General features: G+C 40.1%; 1 protein-coding gene across 3 annotated transcripts in view; it reads right to left on the bottom strand.

Moving 5' to 3' along the window:
- ATP10B (ATPase phospholipid transporting 10B (putative)) overlaps positions 1-19,343 on the bottom strand; it is a 300,183-nt gene that overhangs the window by 106,264 nt on the left and 174,576 nt on the right. Inside the window, exon 4 of one of the 3 annotated variants that reach the window (XM_087429455.1) lies at positions 15,941-16,040. The exons of 1 other annotated variant lie outside the window; for it this stretch is intronic. The gene's annotated coding sequence lies outside the window, so the exon portion shown is untranslated. Of the gene's footprint in view, positions 1-10,248; positions 10,323-15,940; positions 16,041-19,343 lie in introns of those variants that run through there. One more of the 3 variants, XM_087429457.1, reaches the window with a different exon arrangement.

Raw genomic sequence — 19,343 nt, 5'->3', positions numbered from 1 at the left:
TTGGAATAACTTGACATCTTGTGCCTCCTGATATGATTACTAAGAAGGACACAATGTCACTTCTGTGGTAATCACAAGGAAACACTGAAAAACCTCAAATTGGGGACTATTCTACAAAATAACTGGCCTATGTTTTTCAAAGGTCAAAGGTCAAAGAAAGGCAGAGGAACTGTTCCAAAAGTAGAACAGCAGACTAAAAAGATATGACAACTAAATGTAAGGTGTGATCCTGGATTGGATCCTGGACCAGGGGGAGATAAAATAAGTCGAAAGGACATTATTGGACAATGGGTGAAATTTGAATGTGAATTGTGGATTAGGTAATAGAATTTTAATAATGTCAAATTTCCCAATTATGATAAATATATAGTGGTTATATAAAAAAAAGTTCTAATTCCTAGGAAATTCATCCTAAAGTTGTTGTGGGTAAAGGAGCAAGGCATCTCAATGGTTCAGAAAATAATGTGTATGTCTGTATATGTGTGTGTATACATATATACCTATACACAGTTAGCTAGGTAGGGAGTTGTACAAGAACTGGTTCTAGAAACAGAAAGTTCCTGGGAGTGTCCTGTAGAGAACTTGAAGTGGGGGAACAGAGTAGCAAAGGTTGAGGCTGCAGAGACAGACAAGGGCCAGGTGGCCTGTTAAGGCTATTTATTACGCTGAGAACACGAAGGAGTCCTGAAGAGTGTCAGGCAGGGGAGCAACATGAAGGGAGCTGTGGATCCCAGGCTTTGTTCTGGCTGAAGCACACAAGAATGGGTGCGAGGGGCCAAGACTGGGGACTCGCTGCTTCCCCTTTCCTCCAAATAAGATACTTCTTTCCAAAAGTAGAACAGGAAACAAAGGGAGATTGTGTAATCCTTTTATCTGAGGTGTGGTTTACTACTGCTTTCAGACAGGGAGGGGCACATCTGAAGCAACTATCTAAGGTCCTTCCAGTCATAAAGTTTTTCTCTCATTTTAATTTTTTGAAATGGCACTTTCCACTAACAATAAACTTGAGGATTATCTAGTTTTGCTAATTCATACTCAGATCACATCTAGTTTGAAGTAGTAATCCTCTCCAACACCAATATCATTTTCCCCTAGACAGTGTGTGTGTGTGTGGGGGGGTATTCCTATATAGGGCACCATTAGCCTAACATACTGGGTTAATTACAGTTTGCTGAGAAACCGTGTACTCATTCTCAAACTTTCTGCATTCTGCCTGGCCTACATTTCCAATTAACCCCAGTTCCTTTCCTTTTCATTTTAATGAAAGTAAACCGCATCGTTAGCAAATTCCATTCTCACTGTTAGGGGTCAATCAATCACTCATTCACTGAACCAAAAAATACTGATTGAACCCTTGTTTTATACCAGGTGAGTAAAACCTACATCTCTCTCCTCCTGGAACTTGCACTCTAGTGCAAGAGATTTTAAACACACAAAATCTCAGAGATTTTAAACACACACTCCTAGAAATACATATATATTCACCAACCAGGATAAGCCACGAAGGAGAACAGAGTGCAATGTGATTGCCTTACAGAGGGGTATGACCTTGTGCCCGAAGAGGAGGGGCTTGAGCTGAGATCAGGGGATCTCAGGTAACTGGACGGAATAGTGAGTGTGTCTACGTGTGTGTGTTGTGTGTATGTATATGTGTATATGTGTGTGTGTGTCTGGAAGCAAGTGACCATCCTAGGAAGAAGTCACATTTGCAAGCTTCCTGTAGTTAGAGCAAACATGTTGACTTTAAAGATGGAAAGAAAACCCAAGTAGGGCTAGAAAGCAGGAAAAAGTGATTCCTGGAGAATTATTTTCCCTTCATGTGCAGTTCTCTAAAAAGTATATCAGTTGGTTAGGACCATGGGGAAAAAAATACCCTATAAAATTAAATTTAATCTACACTTAGATTCTTGGTAAATAGTACACTATCCTGACAGTAGAATTAATTAGAATCTAAGAAATTTGGCTTTCAATTAACCACAGGGGTTTTTAAAGCACTCCATCCTGAGGATAAATGTGTAAATCTCACAAAAAACCATTTCCTGTTAGACACCTACTCAACAAACAGTAGCCACTGAGAAGAAAGAGGGGGTTAGCATATCCTCGAATCAATGAATTATATCAGTTTTCCCCAAAGTGAATTATTCTTGAATCACCCTTTCAATTTTTGTCATACTCGAATATCATTTGTTTTATGAAATGCAATATGTTTTATTTTAAGTCAACTCACTTTTGAAAGGGTTGAATATTGACTTTTAAAGCATTGATATCTGAAATTAGGGGTTTGACACACTTATTATTTTTTTTAATAGGCACTAACAGGATGTACTTTTATTAAAATAAAAACTTTTGGCCCATTATCACAACTATCTTAGACCTTCTATGTTTCTATTTGCTTTTCTGGGAACCAGGTTCAGAAACATCACCAATCACTCAGAAAGCATGTCATATTCGTTATTTGAGGCTCATCTACTAATGCAGGAAAGGCTGCTAATATGTTTTGCAAGTTTTTTTGTTTCTTTCTCACAAAAGTGTCAAAACAACAATAGCAATGACAAGTTTTTCATCAACGCTGAATTAAATAAAAAATCCAGTGAACCAGATTCCTATTCATTCCCCAAGCATTCCACTAGATCAAGGAAAGATTTTAAGTAAAACAATATTATTATCAATTTCTTGTTCATATTGTTTTTTCTACTTATTTTGGTTCAATTTTCTTGAGAAAGTGGCCATGACTTTTATGTAGTTTTCTACCTATTTTACCCATACTCATTTCACAGACAAAGAAATAAAAGTAAAGGAAATAGAATAATTCTCTCTAGAACCTGTCATTTCTTCGTACTCCCTTTCGGGAAAAACTACAATTCAGGATGTAGAATCCAGGATGTATTTCTTTTTTTCACGTTTTATTGTTTTGGACCTAGGATATGTCACATAATTGATATGGTAACATTTCTTTTTTTCTTTTTACTCTCACAACATATTATTAAATTGATGGCATTTTAGATTCAGAGAATATGTTTATTGGCAGGCCAGAAAACAGAAATCATGGTTTGAAAACCTCTCACTAAGGTTTCCAGTTCTGGGACCTGCCCAGGAAAGTTTAGGAAGGACTTCATGGGAAAGCAATGAAAGAGGAGACCTTATCCTGCATTGGGGTTTGGATACTATAGAAGTCTTGGAGACAGCTGAATCTTAGAGCCTTCATTTGCTTTGTACTCAGTGACAGGAGTCTACATATAGCTGCTGTGTGCAATCAGTTCTTGTAAGCACCAGACAGGGCTCTGTCTTTCCCAATGGGACAAGCAAGAGCTGTGATTGTGCCTCATTCACAGACTACAAAATCTGTCCTATAATTAGGATGCCAGATGCTGACTTCCTCTAGAGGAAGAAATATTGGGTAAGAAATGAGTCTGCAGGCCCTTGCACAGGGTGGGATGGGGATTGTTGCCTTTGGAGGTTGGTGAGAGCCGGGACTAGTGTGAAAGGGGAGGCTAGAGTGAGAAAGAAATTGCAACCACTTTCAATAAAATTAGACAAAGGATGCAATTCTGTAGAAGATAATGAAATACATGACAAGTGAAATTCTATAGAGTGGGCCTTTGTGGGAAAGGAAAGATCGAAAGATAGGTCTTTACAAAACTCCTGCCTCGTCAGCACGCCATGGTCAGCCTCCATCGCTAGTCTTTCAGCTAATGCTTTTCACCGCTGATTAGTTTTCTCTTAGCTCCTCGGTCCATAAGAGGTTTACTCCAATAGATTTTCAAAGGACAACTATTTTTTAAACAGACAAGAAGATATTTCTGTAGTCTGCCATGTTATACTTCATTATCTCCCAAGTTCCTTAGAGTTTAGGGTGTCACCAGTTACCCAGCAAGCTGATGTCCCATTGGATGTATTTGGAGCTCAGACCTCTCTCATGAGCTTTGGACGAGAGTAACCTACTGCTTACTTGCTATCTCTACTACTTGTTTTTTTTTTTTTTTCTTTTTTAAGCAAATCCATAGAGACAGAAAGTAGATTAGTGATTACCAAGAGTTGGGGTGGTAGAGGGGTAAGGAGCAGGATGAAGAGTGACTGCTAATGAGTATGAGATTTCTTTTTTTTCTTTGAGGAAGATTGTCTCTGAGCTAACATCTGTTGCCAATCTTCCTCTTTTTCTTTTTTTCTACGCAAAGCCCCAGTAGATAGTTGTATATCCCAGTTGTAGGTCATTCTAGTTCTTCTATGTGGGACGCCACCTCAGCATGGCTTGACGAGCTTCGCATAGGTCCCCACCCAGGATCTGAACCAGCAAACCCTGGGCCACTGAAGTGGAACGTGCGAACTTAACTGCTATGCTACTGGGCCGGCCTCTATCTCCACTTCTTTTCTAGGTATCCCAACCTGAACATTTCTAAATCTCTTGGATTCTCTCCAAACTTCACTTTGGTTCCAGTAGTCCCCGTTTCTATGAATAGCATCTCCATTTACCCAAATGACCTAGGAGTTATCTTTGATTTCTCTTTCATTTGCTACAGCCAATCTATTTTTAAGTTCTATTTTTGCCTTCTAAATATTTTTCAAATCCATCTGTTTCTCAACATTTCTACTGCTTCCAGTCTAATAAAAGGCACTATTATCTCTTGTCTGGACTACTGCAATAGACTTCTAACTGGTTCCCGCATCCTCACTTGCTCCCTTTCCAATCTAGTCTTCACATAGCAGGCAGAGTTATTTTTCTGAAGTATAAATCAGATCGTGTCAGTCCTCTTTTTAATGCTCTTAATGATTATGATTGCCTTTGTATGAAATCCAGACTTCTCACCGTGGCCTGCATTACTTCATATGATCTAGCTCCTGCCTACCTTTTCCTTCTTGCTCAATATTCTCAAATATTCCAATCTCTCTCTCTCTCTCTCTCTCTCTGCGTGCATGGGTCTAGGCATTTAGTAGTTCCTCTCCCTTGAAAGCTCTTTCTTTACTCTTTGGCTAGTACATTAGGTAGGCTAAGTTAGGCTAGGCTGTGAAACAAATAAAGCCCCAAACCTCAGTGCTTTAGCATAACCTACAAAGAATTTTCAGGTCCAAGTAACTCTCCTCCATCTGGTGACTCAGGGATCCAGGCTCCTTCCACCTCATGATCCCATCGTGTGGCTTTAAGTATAGCCAAAACAGGGACCCAGAAGGGAACTACATTACTTTGCTCATAGTTAAATGACCAGAATCAGTCACATGGTCTCATCTTGACTCCAAGATGGGCTACATGGGGAACACATAGAATTTTTGGTGAGCACTGGGTTTCTCTGCTAGGTCTCAGATTAAATGACATTTCTTCCAAGTGTTGGGTAGAGTAGTAGAGTTCAGAGCAGTGAGGGCTACAGAGTAATGAGGCAGCATGGCAATAGGATATGGTCAGACCTGTCATTATTGCCTTGTTAGCTGAAGAAAGAGATTCTATACTTTCCAAGCACTCTGACACCTTCTATTTAAACGTCCTACTCTAAATTTGAGGTCAAGAGAGTGGCCCCTAAACACTGGCTCTTAAACACTGCCATGAGGTAGGCTGTGGATAGCAAGATGTCAGAGAATTAATATGTGCTCCTGGCGTAGTCTGTAGATGGAACACATTATATGCTTCATCCATGTGTAAGCCACTATTTTTAAGTGTAACAGATGCTGTTGAGATGGATATATTGCTAATTTGTTTAAAGGCATTACTGATTTCACGGTAGGATTTTGCCATTATGTATTTTCTCAATCCATGAATACTAAAGTTATAGCTACTTTCAAATGGAGGCTGTGAAATTTGATGACAAAAGAGATCTTTGAGCTCTGAAAGGTTGGAAACACTGGTGTAGTAGAGGGAAATGCAGGGTATTCAGCTAAGTGCAGAGAGGAAGATCTGTAATACATAGTTCCTGACTCAACAAAATGGTTGGAGAGATGAGATATACACATAGGAAAAGATAATTGGATAGGCTATCAATGGGAATTAAATAACTGCAGACAGCAAGCATCAGAAGTTGTCAGAGATGGAAGAAAACATAGATGACTGGGTAGGACAAGGCAAGCTTCTTGAAGAAGCAGAAATGACCAATTACTGAATAAGAGGGCTTGGGTGTCCAGAAGCAAGCACGAGTCCAGAAGGTCAAGAATAGGCAAGTGAGAAGCTTTATCTCTTGTCCTCACCTCTCAGACCCACTGGGGATGGGGGTGGGAAATCTGCATTCTTAACCAGCTCCCAGATCATTCTAAAATAGGGGTTGCCAAGGAGCCAAGCTGGAAAGACACGGTCTTACGCACTCCCATATCTGCACTCCATTGAAAACTACCCTTTCTCATTTTCTTCCCTCTACTCTAAGCCTGATTTCCCAAGTATCTTCCTAATGAGAGGCAAAAGATCTTGGGAAATAAAAAGACTGTGTGGGGAATCTTATCTTTGTAAGAAGCAGGTAAAATGAGATGCATAATTTCATTTTTTATATCCCTCCAGGCAGAAATGTGATTTCACTTAAAAGTTGTTTTATAGATTCTTTTGGTTTGTTTTTACTGACAAAATAATTAAGTTGGGTCTAATTAAAAGTGAATAAATTGCTCGCAGAAGCTGAATAAATCAGTGCTGAGGTGAAAGGAAGAAAGTTCAAAAATCTACAGGGCTGGAAGCAATTAAAAGACAATAGAACACATTGATGGGCTCAATTCACCTCACTCAAAACATACTCACGGTTATGTGAATTACATGCTGACTGATACACCCAGAAAAGTCTGTGGTGGGGCATGCAGGGAGCAGGACCTGGGAAATTTGGGAGGGGAGGAGCTTTCTCAAGGTCAAATGGACTAGGCATATGGCTTAGTGCAGAGTGTGGAACCAGATTTTTGAAGTGGGGTGAGAAAAACTGATATTTTAGCAGCTGCCCCCAGAGTTTCCTTAGGGAGGGAATATGCTGTGATCAGCACTGGGATGAAAGGCAAGGGAACAAGAACTAAAGGGAAGAGGAAAAGGGAGAGGGGAAAGGAGGGGGAGAATTAGCTGGCAAGAGCATGAGAAATCAAAATTAAGAAGGTAGCGGGTTGGTGCTTGTGTTGTCAGAAAAGGGCAGGGGAACTTTTTTTAATTGAGGTATAATTGACAGGTAACATTATATTAGTTTCAGGTGTACAGTGAAATGGATTCAATATTTGTATATATTGCAAAATAATCACCACAATAAGTCTAGTTAATGTCTGTCACCATACATAGTTACAAGATTTTTTTTTCTTGTGATGTGAACTTTTAAGATCTATTCTCTTAGCAACTTTCAAATATACAATACAGCATTATTAACTATAGTCACCATGCTGTACCTTATATCCTCATGACTTACTTATTTTATAACTGGAAGTTTGTACCTTTTGACCCCCTTCACCTGTTTTACCTACCCCCATCCCCACCTCTGGCAACCATCAATCTGTTCTCTTTATCTATGAGCTTGTTTGGTTTTTTTTAGATTCCGCATATAAGTGAGATCATACAGTATTTGTCTTTCTTTATCTGACTTATTTAACTTTCATAATGCCTTCAGGATCCATCCACGTTGTCGCATATGGCAAGATTTTCTTTTTTTTTCTTTTAAGGCTGAATAATATTCCACCATATATGTGGGATTTTAAAATTTTTTTAAAAATAAAAATATTCACTTAAAAATATTTGTGATATTGTAATATGATATAATGTCCTTCCATACTACTTTAAAATTGTTATTAAAACTTTACAACACAGAGTGGCTTTGTATGAATGGTATCGTTTGACTGGAAGCAGAAGTCTAGAAGTCAAGAAGGAATTGTTCCCATATTTGGCTCAACATCATGGGGAGAAGATAAAAGAAGAGACATAAGAAAGAGTGGAAAATGAGAAATTTAGCAAATTCTAGAAATTAGAACCAGAAATGACAGGTAGAAACATAAGACCCATAGGAATCCACAGAGGTTGGGGGAGGTGGTAGCACAGGGTTTTCTAGAGGATATGAGATGGCAGTTCAGGTTGATTTCATCTGGATTTTAAAGGGCAGGGTAAGCCAAGCCAAGCTGACATCTGGCTTACACATCCCACTAACCAGCTGTGTGACCATGGGCAAGTCAGTGACTCTCTCTGAGCCTTAGTTCCTTCCTCTATAAAATGAGGGTAGTGGACCAGATAATGGCTAAGGCCCATGTATGTCTCTAACACTTTCACTTCTGGTGTAACTCTCACCCTGACTTTTCTGAAGTCAACGGGATGAGTGACCCTGATAAGGGACCTCACCAGAGGGCAGATTATTTCCTCCTGAGATGACAGCCTATCCATAAAACGTAAGTGAGCTCACAGCACACAATTGTTAAGTGGCTGATCCTTTCTCTTTTCTTCATCAAAAGGATGAAGCCCTTTCATCTATCTGTTCCGGTTGGGTTACTCTCTCATACAAGCTTTGGGTTGAACATTCTCATCTTTCCAAAGAAATAACTGAACCCTCTCTTTATTATTTCTCCCCTTTTATTAGATTAGTATTAACAACAAGGTTCTTAAAAGGCCTCCATATGTTCCAAACTTCTATTCCCCAAGTAGGGAGGAATTTCAAGAAAGATCCAACTGCCTATTGGACATCACCATCTGGACATCTCTTAAGAACGTCAATCTCAGTTTGCCCCCAAATAGACTCATTATCTTTACCCTATATCTGCCATTCCCCCTATTTCCTATCTCACGGAACGGCAATGTTACCCTTTCAGTTGCCCAAGCTTTTGATTCCTCTCTCACTCAATGTATCTAACCAATTACAAGGTCCTCTTGATTCTAACCTATCTGTTGCTTCTGTCCATGCTTCTCCAGGCCCATTGCCACTCTCATCTCTTGCCTTGATTACTTAAACAGTTTCATAGTTTGTCCCTGCTTCCAATTTTGCTCCCCTCCAATCAGTTTTTCCATGAAGCAATCAGAAAGACATCATCAAATTATAAATCCATTCATGTCATCACTTTTCTCAAAATCTTTTCTGGCTTTCAATTTCCCTCAGACAGGATAAGGAACAAAACTAACATAATCTACATCTTGTTCCCTCCATGAACTAGATATGGCCTCTCTTCCTAGCCCTATCTTATGTTAATCTCTCTTTCATGCTCTGCTCTAGTCATAGGAAATTATTTTATTTCCTTTCGTGTCTCTTGCACTGTCACAACCGATACCACCAGTACTCCCTGCTCCCCAACCCCTCAAAGCCTACTAATTTCCATTCATTTTTTAGGACTTAGATGTTACCTCCCCCAGAAAGCCTTCCTTGTCCTGAAGTATGATTGAAGGGCTACTTATGTACTTCTGTCCTTATCCCACTTTAGCTCCTAGTTCTGTGTACTGAGGCTACGTACTTGTCTGGATTGAGGGCTTCTATAACACAGTCACCACTCTACCCACCAATGCCTCCTGGGAGCAGTCATTACACTACCCCCATGTCTTATGGGGCAGTCACCATTTAACCCTCAGTGCCTCCTGGGAAAAATCACTACTCTATCTCGCAGTGTCTCTTGGGAGCAGTCACCACTTTACTTCCCACTGGAAGCAGTCACCACTCTACCTTAGTGCCTGGTGGGGTCGGTCATCACTTGACAGCAGTGCCTCCAGGGAGCAGTCAGCACTTTACACCTCTTTCCCCAGCACAATAATAGGCACCAAGAAGTGTTTGATTTGTTTGCATTTCAATATTATTTTCAAAAGTTTCAAAGAACTTCAACTCTATTATTCCATTTTACCCCTCAAACGATCCTTTGAGGAAGGTTGAGTCTGTATTACAGTGGTTCTCCCCAGTCGTCCGGGCTAAGTTCCTTAATACACCCATTTAGAAAAATCTGTGGTTAAAGAACTTGAGCACTCATAGTAGAAATTCCCTTTTCTTGTGACCACATTTTGGGAGTGTAATGAAAAACATTTTGAACAAAACAATCAAGGTAGCATACTACATAATGTCAATATAGATGACATTCATCCTTTTAAATAACAATGGATACAGCACAATTTCCCTCAGGATCTGCTCCCTAGAACTTTTTAATGCTTGCCTCTCCTAACACAAGAAACTTGAAATTAATTTTGTTTGTAGCTAAAATCTATTATGAAGCATAAAAACAAAATTGTTCTGATCTATGACTCAGGGCTTTTGACTTCTGCCTCCTCAGATCTTAGTGACTCTGAATGACTGGATATTTGAGATGAGCACGTTACTGGGGAAGTGTTGTTGAAACTCCCTTCCCATGACACAGGATTACCTGCCCTTAACTCTGCTCAGGAGGATTTCTGACTCAAGTACTTGTAACAGGATGCTGTCACACCTCTCAGCAAGGCTTTCTCTATGGACCCAGGGATCTGTAGGGAGATCACAATTCACAGGCTTTCAATATTCCTTATTTTTCAATATTATTTTGTATAAATCTTTACTTCCGATATATCGTTTTTATTTATTCCTAACCCTTTAGTTCCCCATTTTCTTAGAAATGACTTGATATTTGCATATCCTGGAACTGAAGTTGTCTGGGTGAACTAGAAGATCTGCAGAAATAAATTTGCTGATACTGAATTTTCATATTTGTGAAATTGTGGCTTGGAGGGTATGGCTGTGGATAATTCTGAATTTTTCTATATTTTACAGATTAATCTGATTGTCTTTTTCTCTGAAATAATAAATAAAATGAAAAGAGGTTAGGTGACTTGCTTAAGGTCACACAAATACACAGTAGTAGAGTTAACATCAGTTTCCTAATGCACAGCCCTGTCAGCTTGGCTTTTGGCTTTTCTGCCTGTGTGAGCCATTTATGTTTACTCCTATAACTTTAGACATCTGCAACTGCCCTGCTTGATTTTCTTAAAAATAAACTTTTGATTTCAGCATAATTTTAGGTTTACACAAAAGTTTCAAAGGTGGTACAGAGTTCCTTCACCCAAGCTTCTCCTAATCTTACAGAACCAGGATACATTTGTCAAAATAAGAAATTAACATTGGTACCATACAATTAATCAAACTACAGACTTTATTTGGGTTTTATCTGGGAATTTTTTAGTTTCTTAAATTACAAAGCATTTCAAATTAGAGAAAAGTACAGAGCCTGACCTCAGTGTCACAATGACACTTGGTCCTTGGCACCAAGAGACTCAATTGGTGAAAGAGTTGTTTCTGGATTGTTCATTTGTTTTAATATCCCTTTATTCCTATCTGAAACAATACTAAGTGACTTTCTGATGCAACCCACACCCAAAGCCAACTGTGGTGGCTTTCTGAAGAACAATAGACCACAGTTGTTAACCTGATTGTTTCCTAGAGTAAAGAAAAGTTTATTAATATCAGATGAGTAGAAGAAAGTCTATAAGATTGTGAAGGAGAATATGACTGTAGGCTCCTATGACAAGACCACAAATGCACAAAGAGACAGAATAAGAGAGAAGAGGCAAAAAAGGAATGAGAAGAAAGTAGAGAAACAGATTTCACCACTTAAATTGCAAAGGCCCATGGAGATATGAAGTAGCACAGAAATAAATCAGTCAGCCACCCCCAGCTTGAAGGAGAATGACAGAGTGATGTTCCCTGGCTGGACTGCTTGGTCGGGGTTGGGGGCTGCCCATGCCTCTAGGAAATCTTCCTCTTCTGAAGACTTAGTCCCAGAGGCCCAATTCCCCTTACTTCATTAAACCTTAATCGTTGGCGAGAGATCCTGGATGTTTAGAAAAACCACTGGGCCTTGCTTTTTATGTTCCTGTCTGATTGATTCTGATTGAGGCTGCTGAGGCAGACCCATGGACATTTCCTGGTGCCCAGAGGGATTGTTGTTATTAGTGCCATCGGGTCAATTCTGACTCCTAGCAACCCTGTGTAAAGCAGAGGGAACCCTGCCGGGTCTTTTGCGCCATCCTCTCACCTTCTGGCACTATATCAGCCAATGCTCCACTACTATTCATAGAGTTTTCGCAGCCAAATATTTTGGAAGTGGGTGGCCAGGTCCTTCTTGGTAGTCTGGAAGCTCCGCTGAAACCTGTCCACCATGGGTGACACTGCTGGTATTTGAAATACTAGTGGCATAGCTTGCAGTGTCACAGAAACACACAGCCACCACAGTATGACAACCGACAGATGGGTGGTATGGTTCCTTGACCTGGAAACGAACCCAGGCTGCAGCAGTGAAAGCGCCAAATCTTAACCACTTAGACCACCAGGGCTGGCTCCAGGGGGGTTGGCAATCATTTAAACATTTTTAGGGTGTTGTAGGGTGATCAGATAAATTTGTTATCCGATTTATAAAACAAAATTAGCATTGTCTCTGGGGCACTTGGTTGAGCTTATTATTCTGCTTTAGGAAACTGAGATAAAAGCAAATTAACATGTGTAGGTAGCTATACTCACCCTCCCTCCTCCCACCCCCTAATCACTTCATTCTGTCCTTTCATGAAAGAGCCAGGGAGATAACACCCCACCTGGTGAGTGTATACTTTATTTCCAATTTTCTCAAACTTTTTAGAGTTGCGCATGTGGGGATTTGGTGACATTTTACATCTTCAATATAACGGTCTCTGTCACAAGTCCTTCATAATTACCCAGACTATATATATTGCATCTAGGCACATTTCCTTTCCTTTGGACCATTAGAAAGACAAATGGCTTTGCTGCCCAGCAATGTGAGGAGGAACTGTTGAGTACAGCACCATGTGGAGCAGACTCTGATGGCGACAGAATGCGTGTATGGGTTTTGGAGTCTGAAACACCACAGGGTATGTATTGAGAAGTGAGGAAAAAGCAAGTGTGAGTTAAATCTCTTCCTCCCTTCTGCTGTGTTCCAGTGGCACTGAGACTTGTCTTACATAGCGCTGGAAGAGCTGTGTGAACAGGGGACAATCCATCCTAACTACGATTTGATTTATCTCCACGATGCCAACAAACCAAGGTTCCTGAATTAGCTCATGGATTAAAGACCCCTTAGAGACTGAGATTCAGACAGTGTGTATTGGTACCAGGATAGCAAAGAGACAAATGACACACAGCAGAGAGCCAAGCAACAGACTTGTGAACATATGGGGACTTGATACATGACAGATGTGGCCTTACAAATCAGTATAGACGGACAGACTACCCAATAAATAGTGTTGAGATCATTGTTGACTCATATAAAAACAACAATGACGACAAATTTCTACTTCACACTGCACACAAAAAATAAATTCCAGGTGCTTGAAAGACCCCCTTCCTGGGGATTTAAAACAAAATATAGGAGAATATCCTATGAACTTGAGGTAGGGAGGGAACTCTTAAGCCACAGATATCAATAATTAGGGTAAAGATTGATAAATTTGACCACGTTAAAATTTCTGTGCCCTAAAGAAGGTGGAAAAGCAAGTCACAGATTGGGAAGAGATGTTTGTAACATTATTACATACACAAATTCAAAAAGGAAAAGATAACCCAGTAAAAAATAAGAAATGATAGGAACAGGTTGTCCTCAGAAGAAGAAACCCAAATAGCTCTAAATCACTCAAAATTATTTCCATCTTCACTAGTAATCAGGGAAACGCAAATTAAAACAACAATGAAATGATACTTTGCTACACCAGTGGATTGGCAAAAAATAAGAAGTCTACACCAAGGTTTGGCAAAGATGAGACGTAACGGGCACTCTCATATACAAATTGTTATGACCACTTTGGAAAGGAATTTAGCTTTATCAAGCCAAGCTGCAAGTGCTCACACCCCTAGACTCAGCATTTCTACTTCTAGGTAGATACCCTGGAGAAATTTGTGCACAAGGAAATGCATTCAGAAACATTCATTGTATGAACAAAAATGTTACAAGTTAAAAACTGTAAACAAATCTTCATCAAATAGTACAATGAAAAAACAAACTGTAGCATAGTCACAAAATGGAATGTTATATGGCAGTTAAAATTGAACTATATCATCATGGATAAATAGCAAAATAACAGTTAATAATCCTAAATAGAGTTATATTATTATTTTGCTGTAGGTGCTACTGTAAGCACTTTGCATGTGAATATTAACTCATTTAATTCTCATAACCATCTGTGATGGGGGTCCTATTATCATCTCCATTTTATAGATGAGCAGACTAAGGTGTGGAGAAGTTTAATTACCCGAAGTCTCATAAATGTCAAGTGGCAGAGTTGGGCTGTGAACCCGCCAGTCTAATTCCAGAATTGGTGATTTAAACATTAAACCTGCCTCATCAAACAAACAGAATGCTGAGCAACAAAAATGTAATGTTGAGCAAAAAATTCAGTTTGGAAGTTGATATACACAGCATGATATATACACTCTATTATTTAGGGTTAGGTTCAGCTACATTTAACAACAACAACAAAAAGTGCCTTAAACAAGATATTTCTTTATGACATAAAACAAATCTAGAAGTAGATAATCTAAGGCTGATACAGAGGCTCCAAGGTCATGAGCAGACCCAAGGTCTGCTCCATCATCTTTAGCACTAGTTTCCAACCTCAAGGTGGTGTCAGGAACTAAAGAGCTATTGGAGCTTCATCCACCAGAGTTATGTTCCAAGTGGGAAGAAGGAAAAGAGGAGGAAGAGCAAAGGGTACACCTGCCAGCTGAGTCTCTTTAGGGGTCATCCCAGAAGCCCTGCCCAGTGACCTTTGCTTTCATCTCACTGGCGGCCCCCATAGCTGCAAGGGAAGGTGGGAAACGTAGTTCTTTAGTTGGGTGCATTGTTGCCCAGAATAAACTACATGTTCTGTAAGGAAGAAAAGTAAATATTGAGTGGGCCAACCAATAAATAACCATTGAGTAGGCAACTAAGAGTTTCTATCATAAATATCATTTATAGATGGTTTAAAAGAATACTATATATTGTGTATGGATTTATATATACTTATTATAGTATAAAAACATGCATGGGAATAATACCAAATTTAGGACAATAGTTATGTTTGGAGAAGGAGGGAAGGAGAGGGATTAGAGAGAGATAGACAATAAACTTCAACTATATCTCTAACTTAAAAAAAATCTAGAGCAGAAATGACATAATGTTAAAATTTGATAAGTTGGGTGGAGGGTAAGTCCTGGTGTATCTTTTGGGGGTGTATGTGTGTTTCCAGTTCTCTCTTCTTTCGTGTAGTTCATTCACTCTTTCTCATTTTCCTCTCATCTTGTAGAGAAGGGTCTAGATCCCCCAGTACTGCCTCCTCTGTTGTAAACTCAAGTCCTCACAGAACTTGGGACAGTTTGTTTGAAAGTATAGCATTTTTGGAGACAACCTGCTTTAACAGGAGTAAATTGGTTGCGAGTTTATCAAATGTCAAGCACTAAGCCAAGGCCTTTGCAAGCATTAACATATTTAATCCTCACAGGAACCCTGGGAACTAACAACTACCATTATTTTCATGTTACAGAAGAGGAAAATTGGGCTCAGAGAGGTTGAATGTCTTTCCTATGACCCCCATAGTTCACAGGGGCAGAGTCTAGATTGGAACCCACACTTGTCTACCCTTCTGAACCTGAGCTCATAACCACCTTGCTGTCCTAAGATGCTTTATGAGCTCTTTAGATGTCCAGTCACACTCTGCCCCATCTCTTGCTAGAACTTCTAGGAAGTGTCTCTGGTATGTATCCAAAAGAAGACACAAGGGATAATGCTGGGTCTGAAATGGAAAAACAGGCTGGGTTTACCCTAGGCTTAGGAGGATGTTGGTTTGGGAGGGCCACATAGGGCCTGGCTGAGATGATGAAGAAAGCAAGCAAGGAACTAAGTGCTCAGAGCAGGGACTTGATCTAAAAGCTAAAGAAATAAGAAGTGCTTCTAAAGGCTTTTGTTACTCATAGTCTTGCCTCTACAGGGCAGGAAGCAGCGAGGCATTCAAGGTGGAACTTTGGCCAGGAAGAGTGTACATACACTGATGTCCCCAGTGTCATTTTTCATTGAAATCTAAACAGGGCTTTGCACCAATCACCTGCATTCTCCTTGCCTGTTCAAGAGAGCTCCTTGAGGACAGAGACTGTGTCTGGTTCAAGATTTGCCACACAGCTGACACATGGCAGGAACCCAAACATCTGTTAACAAATGAACACATGAATGAATAAGTAAACTCAATAGGCTGGAGGTTGGGTGGAGTCCTCTGAATTGGGACTGAGCACCCAGCACAATAAATATCATATTAGCTTCAGTTCCTTGATGGCAAAGGTCAATGCATTATTGTGTTTGTACACCTTGCCCCTAGTGCTTGCTGAATAGCTGCTGACTTGAATTGAGATGAATTATGAAATAAAAACAAGGATTTATAACAATGGACAGCAATTGTGTGGGCTTTCTAGAGATCCATACATAGAGAGCCAGGAGGTTGTTTGAAAATGATCCCAAATCTCTAATGAGAACATCATCGTCCTCCTTATCAAAAACAAAATAACTATGGTCACCATTTTCTTTTTATGTGCCAAGCGCCGTGGAGTAGATTATTTCTAAAACTTACCATTGCTTGGCAAGGTAGGTGTTATTATTACCATTTTACAATGAAGAGACCCAGTCCCAGACGGTTAAGTGACTTTCTGAAGCAAATAGATCATAACAGCCCCAGTTAGGATTTAAATGCTTGTCTCTTCGGCTCTGAAGTCGACACAGTCATGCGTTGCTTAACAACGGGATTTGTTCTGAGAAATGTGTCATTAGGTGACTGTGCAAACATCATAGAGTGTACTTACACAAACCCACATGGTACAGCCTACTACACACCTAGGTCATATGATACTAATCGTATGGGACCATAAGTATATGCAGCCCATTGTTGACCGAAATGTTATTACGCAGCACATGACTACTTCTACTGTGCATTCTGCTATTGCGGCGGTCAGACTTTCTTCGTATCACAGACTGAGTTGCAGCATCAACAAATGGCAGTAAAGAAGTTGCATTTCTCCTTGAGGAAAGATTCTGGAACGCCCTGCAACTCCTCTGAAGACACTGGTGATCTTATTGCTACTCTGAACATACTTGAGCTGAAACTCCTAACCTAATTGTTTCCTGCTGGCAAATCTAGTTGACGTACTGTAAGCTCTTATTTCCCATAGGAGGGATGTTATGAATTGATATTGCCCTATGGAAACTTTGCATACCATAAAAATATCAACACTAATCATGAAAATAAATGAAGGGAAAAATAACCCCCAAATAAGTGCTTTTGCAAACATTTATTAAGAGGCAAAAATCAAATACCAAATACAAAGGCTCTGTTGTAATTTTTTTCTTTCTTTTTTAAAGATGCTTTACAAAAATCTGAGTGCAATGTGGGAGATCAAGATTTGGCCACCCTGAAATATATCTCTTTACCTTGATTGTTTTCTCTGAGGGACATTTGACCTCCCCCACTAACTGCCTAAAGAATTTGACATGGTGGCTCCTTCCTAGAACAGATCTTCCATCATGATGGCTGTAATGATAATGTAAAATAGATGTTACAATGGGAGGGGCACCAAGCCCCTTTTATCAAAAAACTCTATCTCTCCCTGACCAAATTATCAATAGATGACCCTGAAAAGAATTGTCCTCCTGCCCTCTGAAGTCCCAGACCACTACCCACCCCCAACACGCTCCTCGCCTTTAGCTGCAATACTTAAGCAAGCAGCTTAGACAGAGGGACGAGTTGCTCATTTCTGAGTTTCTCCCATGTATACATGTTATTAAACTTGGTATTATTTTCTCCTGCTAACCTGTCTTGTTGATTATTTGGCCAGCCATAAGAACCTTAAGGGAAAGGGCAGAGGGAGATTCTCCCTCTTCCCCCTACAGCAATGAAGTTTGAAATGAAAATGCTGGCTTCCTTTCCTGGCAACTATCTATCTAACAAGCTTCTTAAGCACTCTTCTTGGCTCCAGGGTTCTTTGAACTGAATTCAAATTAAAGTCAACTCTTAAACTTTTCTTCTGAGTCAATATGCCTGAAACCTCTGCAATCAGGCTTTGACCGGGAAATCTTGATCCTTGTTTTGTGATGCAAAATACTCTGCAATTCCTAGGCTCTGACTTCAACAGTTTCAGCTCAGCTCTCTGGAAGATTCTTCCCTTGCTTTTCTGCACTTACAGTTTTCCTTGAGTTTATAGCCCTCTCTTTCTGAAGAGCTCCAACTATCCTTTACTCATGCTGAAAACTTTTTCTTTAATATCTCACCGCATCTGTTAGCTTTTCAAAGAGACATGTTGCCTTGGTCAAAATTATGGCTTTGGTGGAGAAGCATATGATTTGCATGTCTGCTCATAAAGCCATGCAATCAAAAATTATTCCACCTCATGACTCAGCCCATTGCTTTTTCTTCTTCCTTATTGTTGTCAATTTACTCAGCTGGTAATTGGCATGAAAGGCTACATTGGTTCCAGTAAGTAGGCCAGTTTTAATATAGGTTGTGGGTGCTGAGGAGGGTGTGTGAGTGTGTCTGTGTGTGTGTGTGTGTGTTATGATAAAAATAGTATAAAGGTGGAACGTTGCCAGTCGGGCCTTCATTGGTTGGGGGCAGTGAGCACATACTGCTCCTTTTGAACCACAGGATAGGCGACAGAACACCTAGGGATTCACGGACAATGGTGCTCTGTCCTTATGAAACGGTAACACTTCCTGAGCAATGAGCATTCATAGGTGATAAGGGTGATGTTGACTTGATTTATAATACTGATTTTATCAAAGGGGAAAATAAGGTTTCAAGGTGTAAAATAGCTTCTGCTAAATCTTCAAGAGTCATCCCCGGGCTAAAGCCCACACTTTTGCCTCCTCCAGGCCCAGGTCCATTGCCATGAGTATCGTGGCATAAAGGAAGGAGCGCCAAACGGGGAATTCTGAACAGTCTGCCTCAGTGCAACTCAAAATTTCCAATGAAGCTTCTAGAAATTAAACGTTTCAACTCTGTCCATTTAGCCTAGTCATTATTATCTTTAGAGTCACAGAGGGGAATTTAATGTGAGAGCCAGAGGGAAGAGGCTGAGAAGCTGGGGCTGCTGTATTAGTCAACTGTAGTGGGCCACGTTCAAGCTGATGGGGGGGTTCATAGGCCAGTCTTGTGGAGGAAACACAAAGAAAAGCTAAGAGACCAGATAGATGGCTGCAAAGGCTCCTGATGGCCCGACCTTCTCTGGTTCTAATCCTTTATCAGGCTGGCTGCTCCCTTTGCCTTGGATTCTATGACATGCTCTCATTTCTTTCAATATACTCTACTTTATAAAATAAAACGAAAAAAACAGCTCCACATCCAGGCCCTTTTCTTGACGGATCTTGATATTGTGTATACAATTAGATCCAGACTACGTATTTCAAACCCCAGTTCTGCCCCTTACTAGCTGTGAGTCCTACTTATCCTCTTAGTATCTCACTTATCT

The sequence above is a fragment of the Ceratotherium simum genome, chromosome 4 (assembly GCF_057802395.1).
Source record: "Ceratotherium simum simum isolate JZ-2026a chromosome 4, ASM5780239v1, whole genome shotgun sequence".
Lineage (NCBI taxonomy): Eukaryota > Metazoa > Chordata > Mammalia > Perissodactyla > Rhinocerotidae > Ceratotherium > Ceratotherium simum.
The sequence above is the reverse complement of the archived record's forward strand: the minus strand, read 5'-3'. Positions and strand labels throughout refer to the sequence as shown.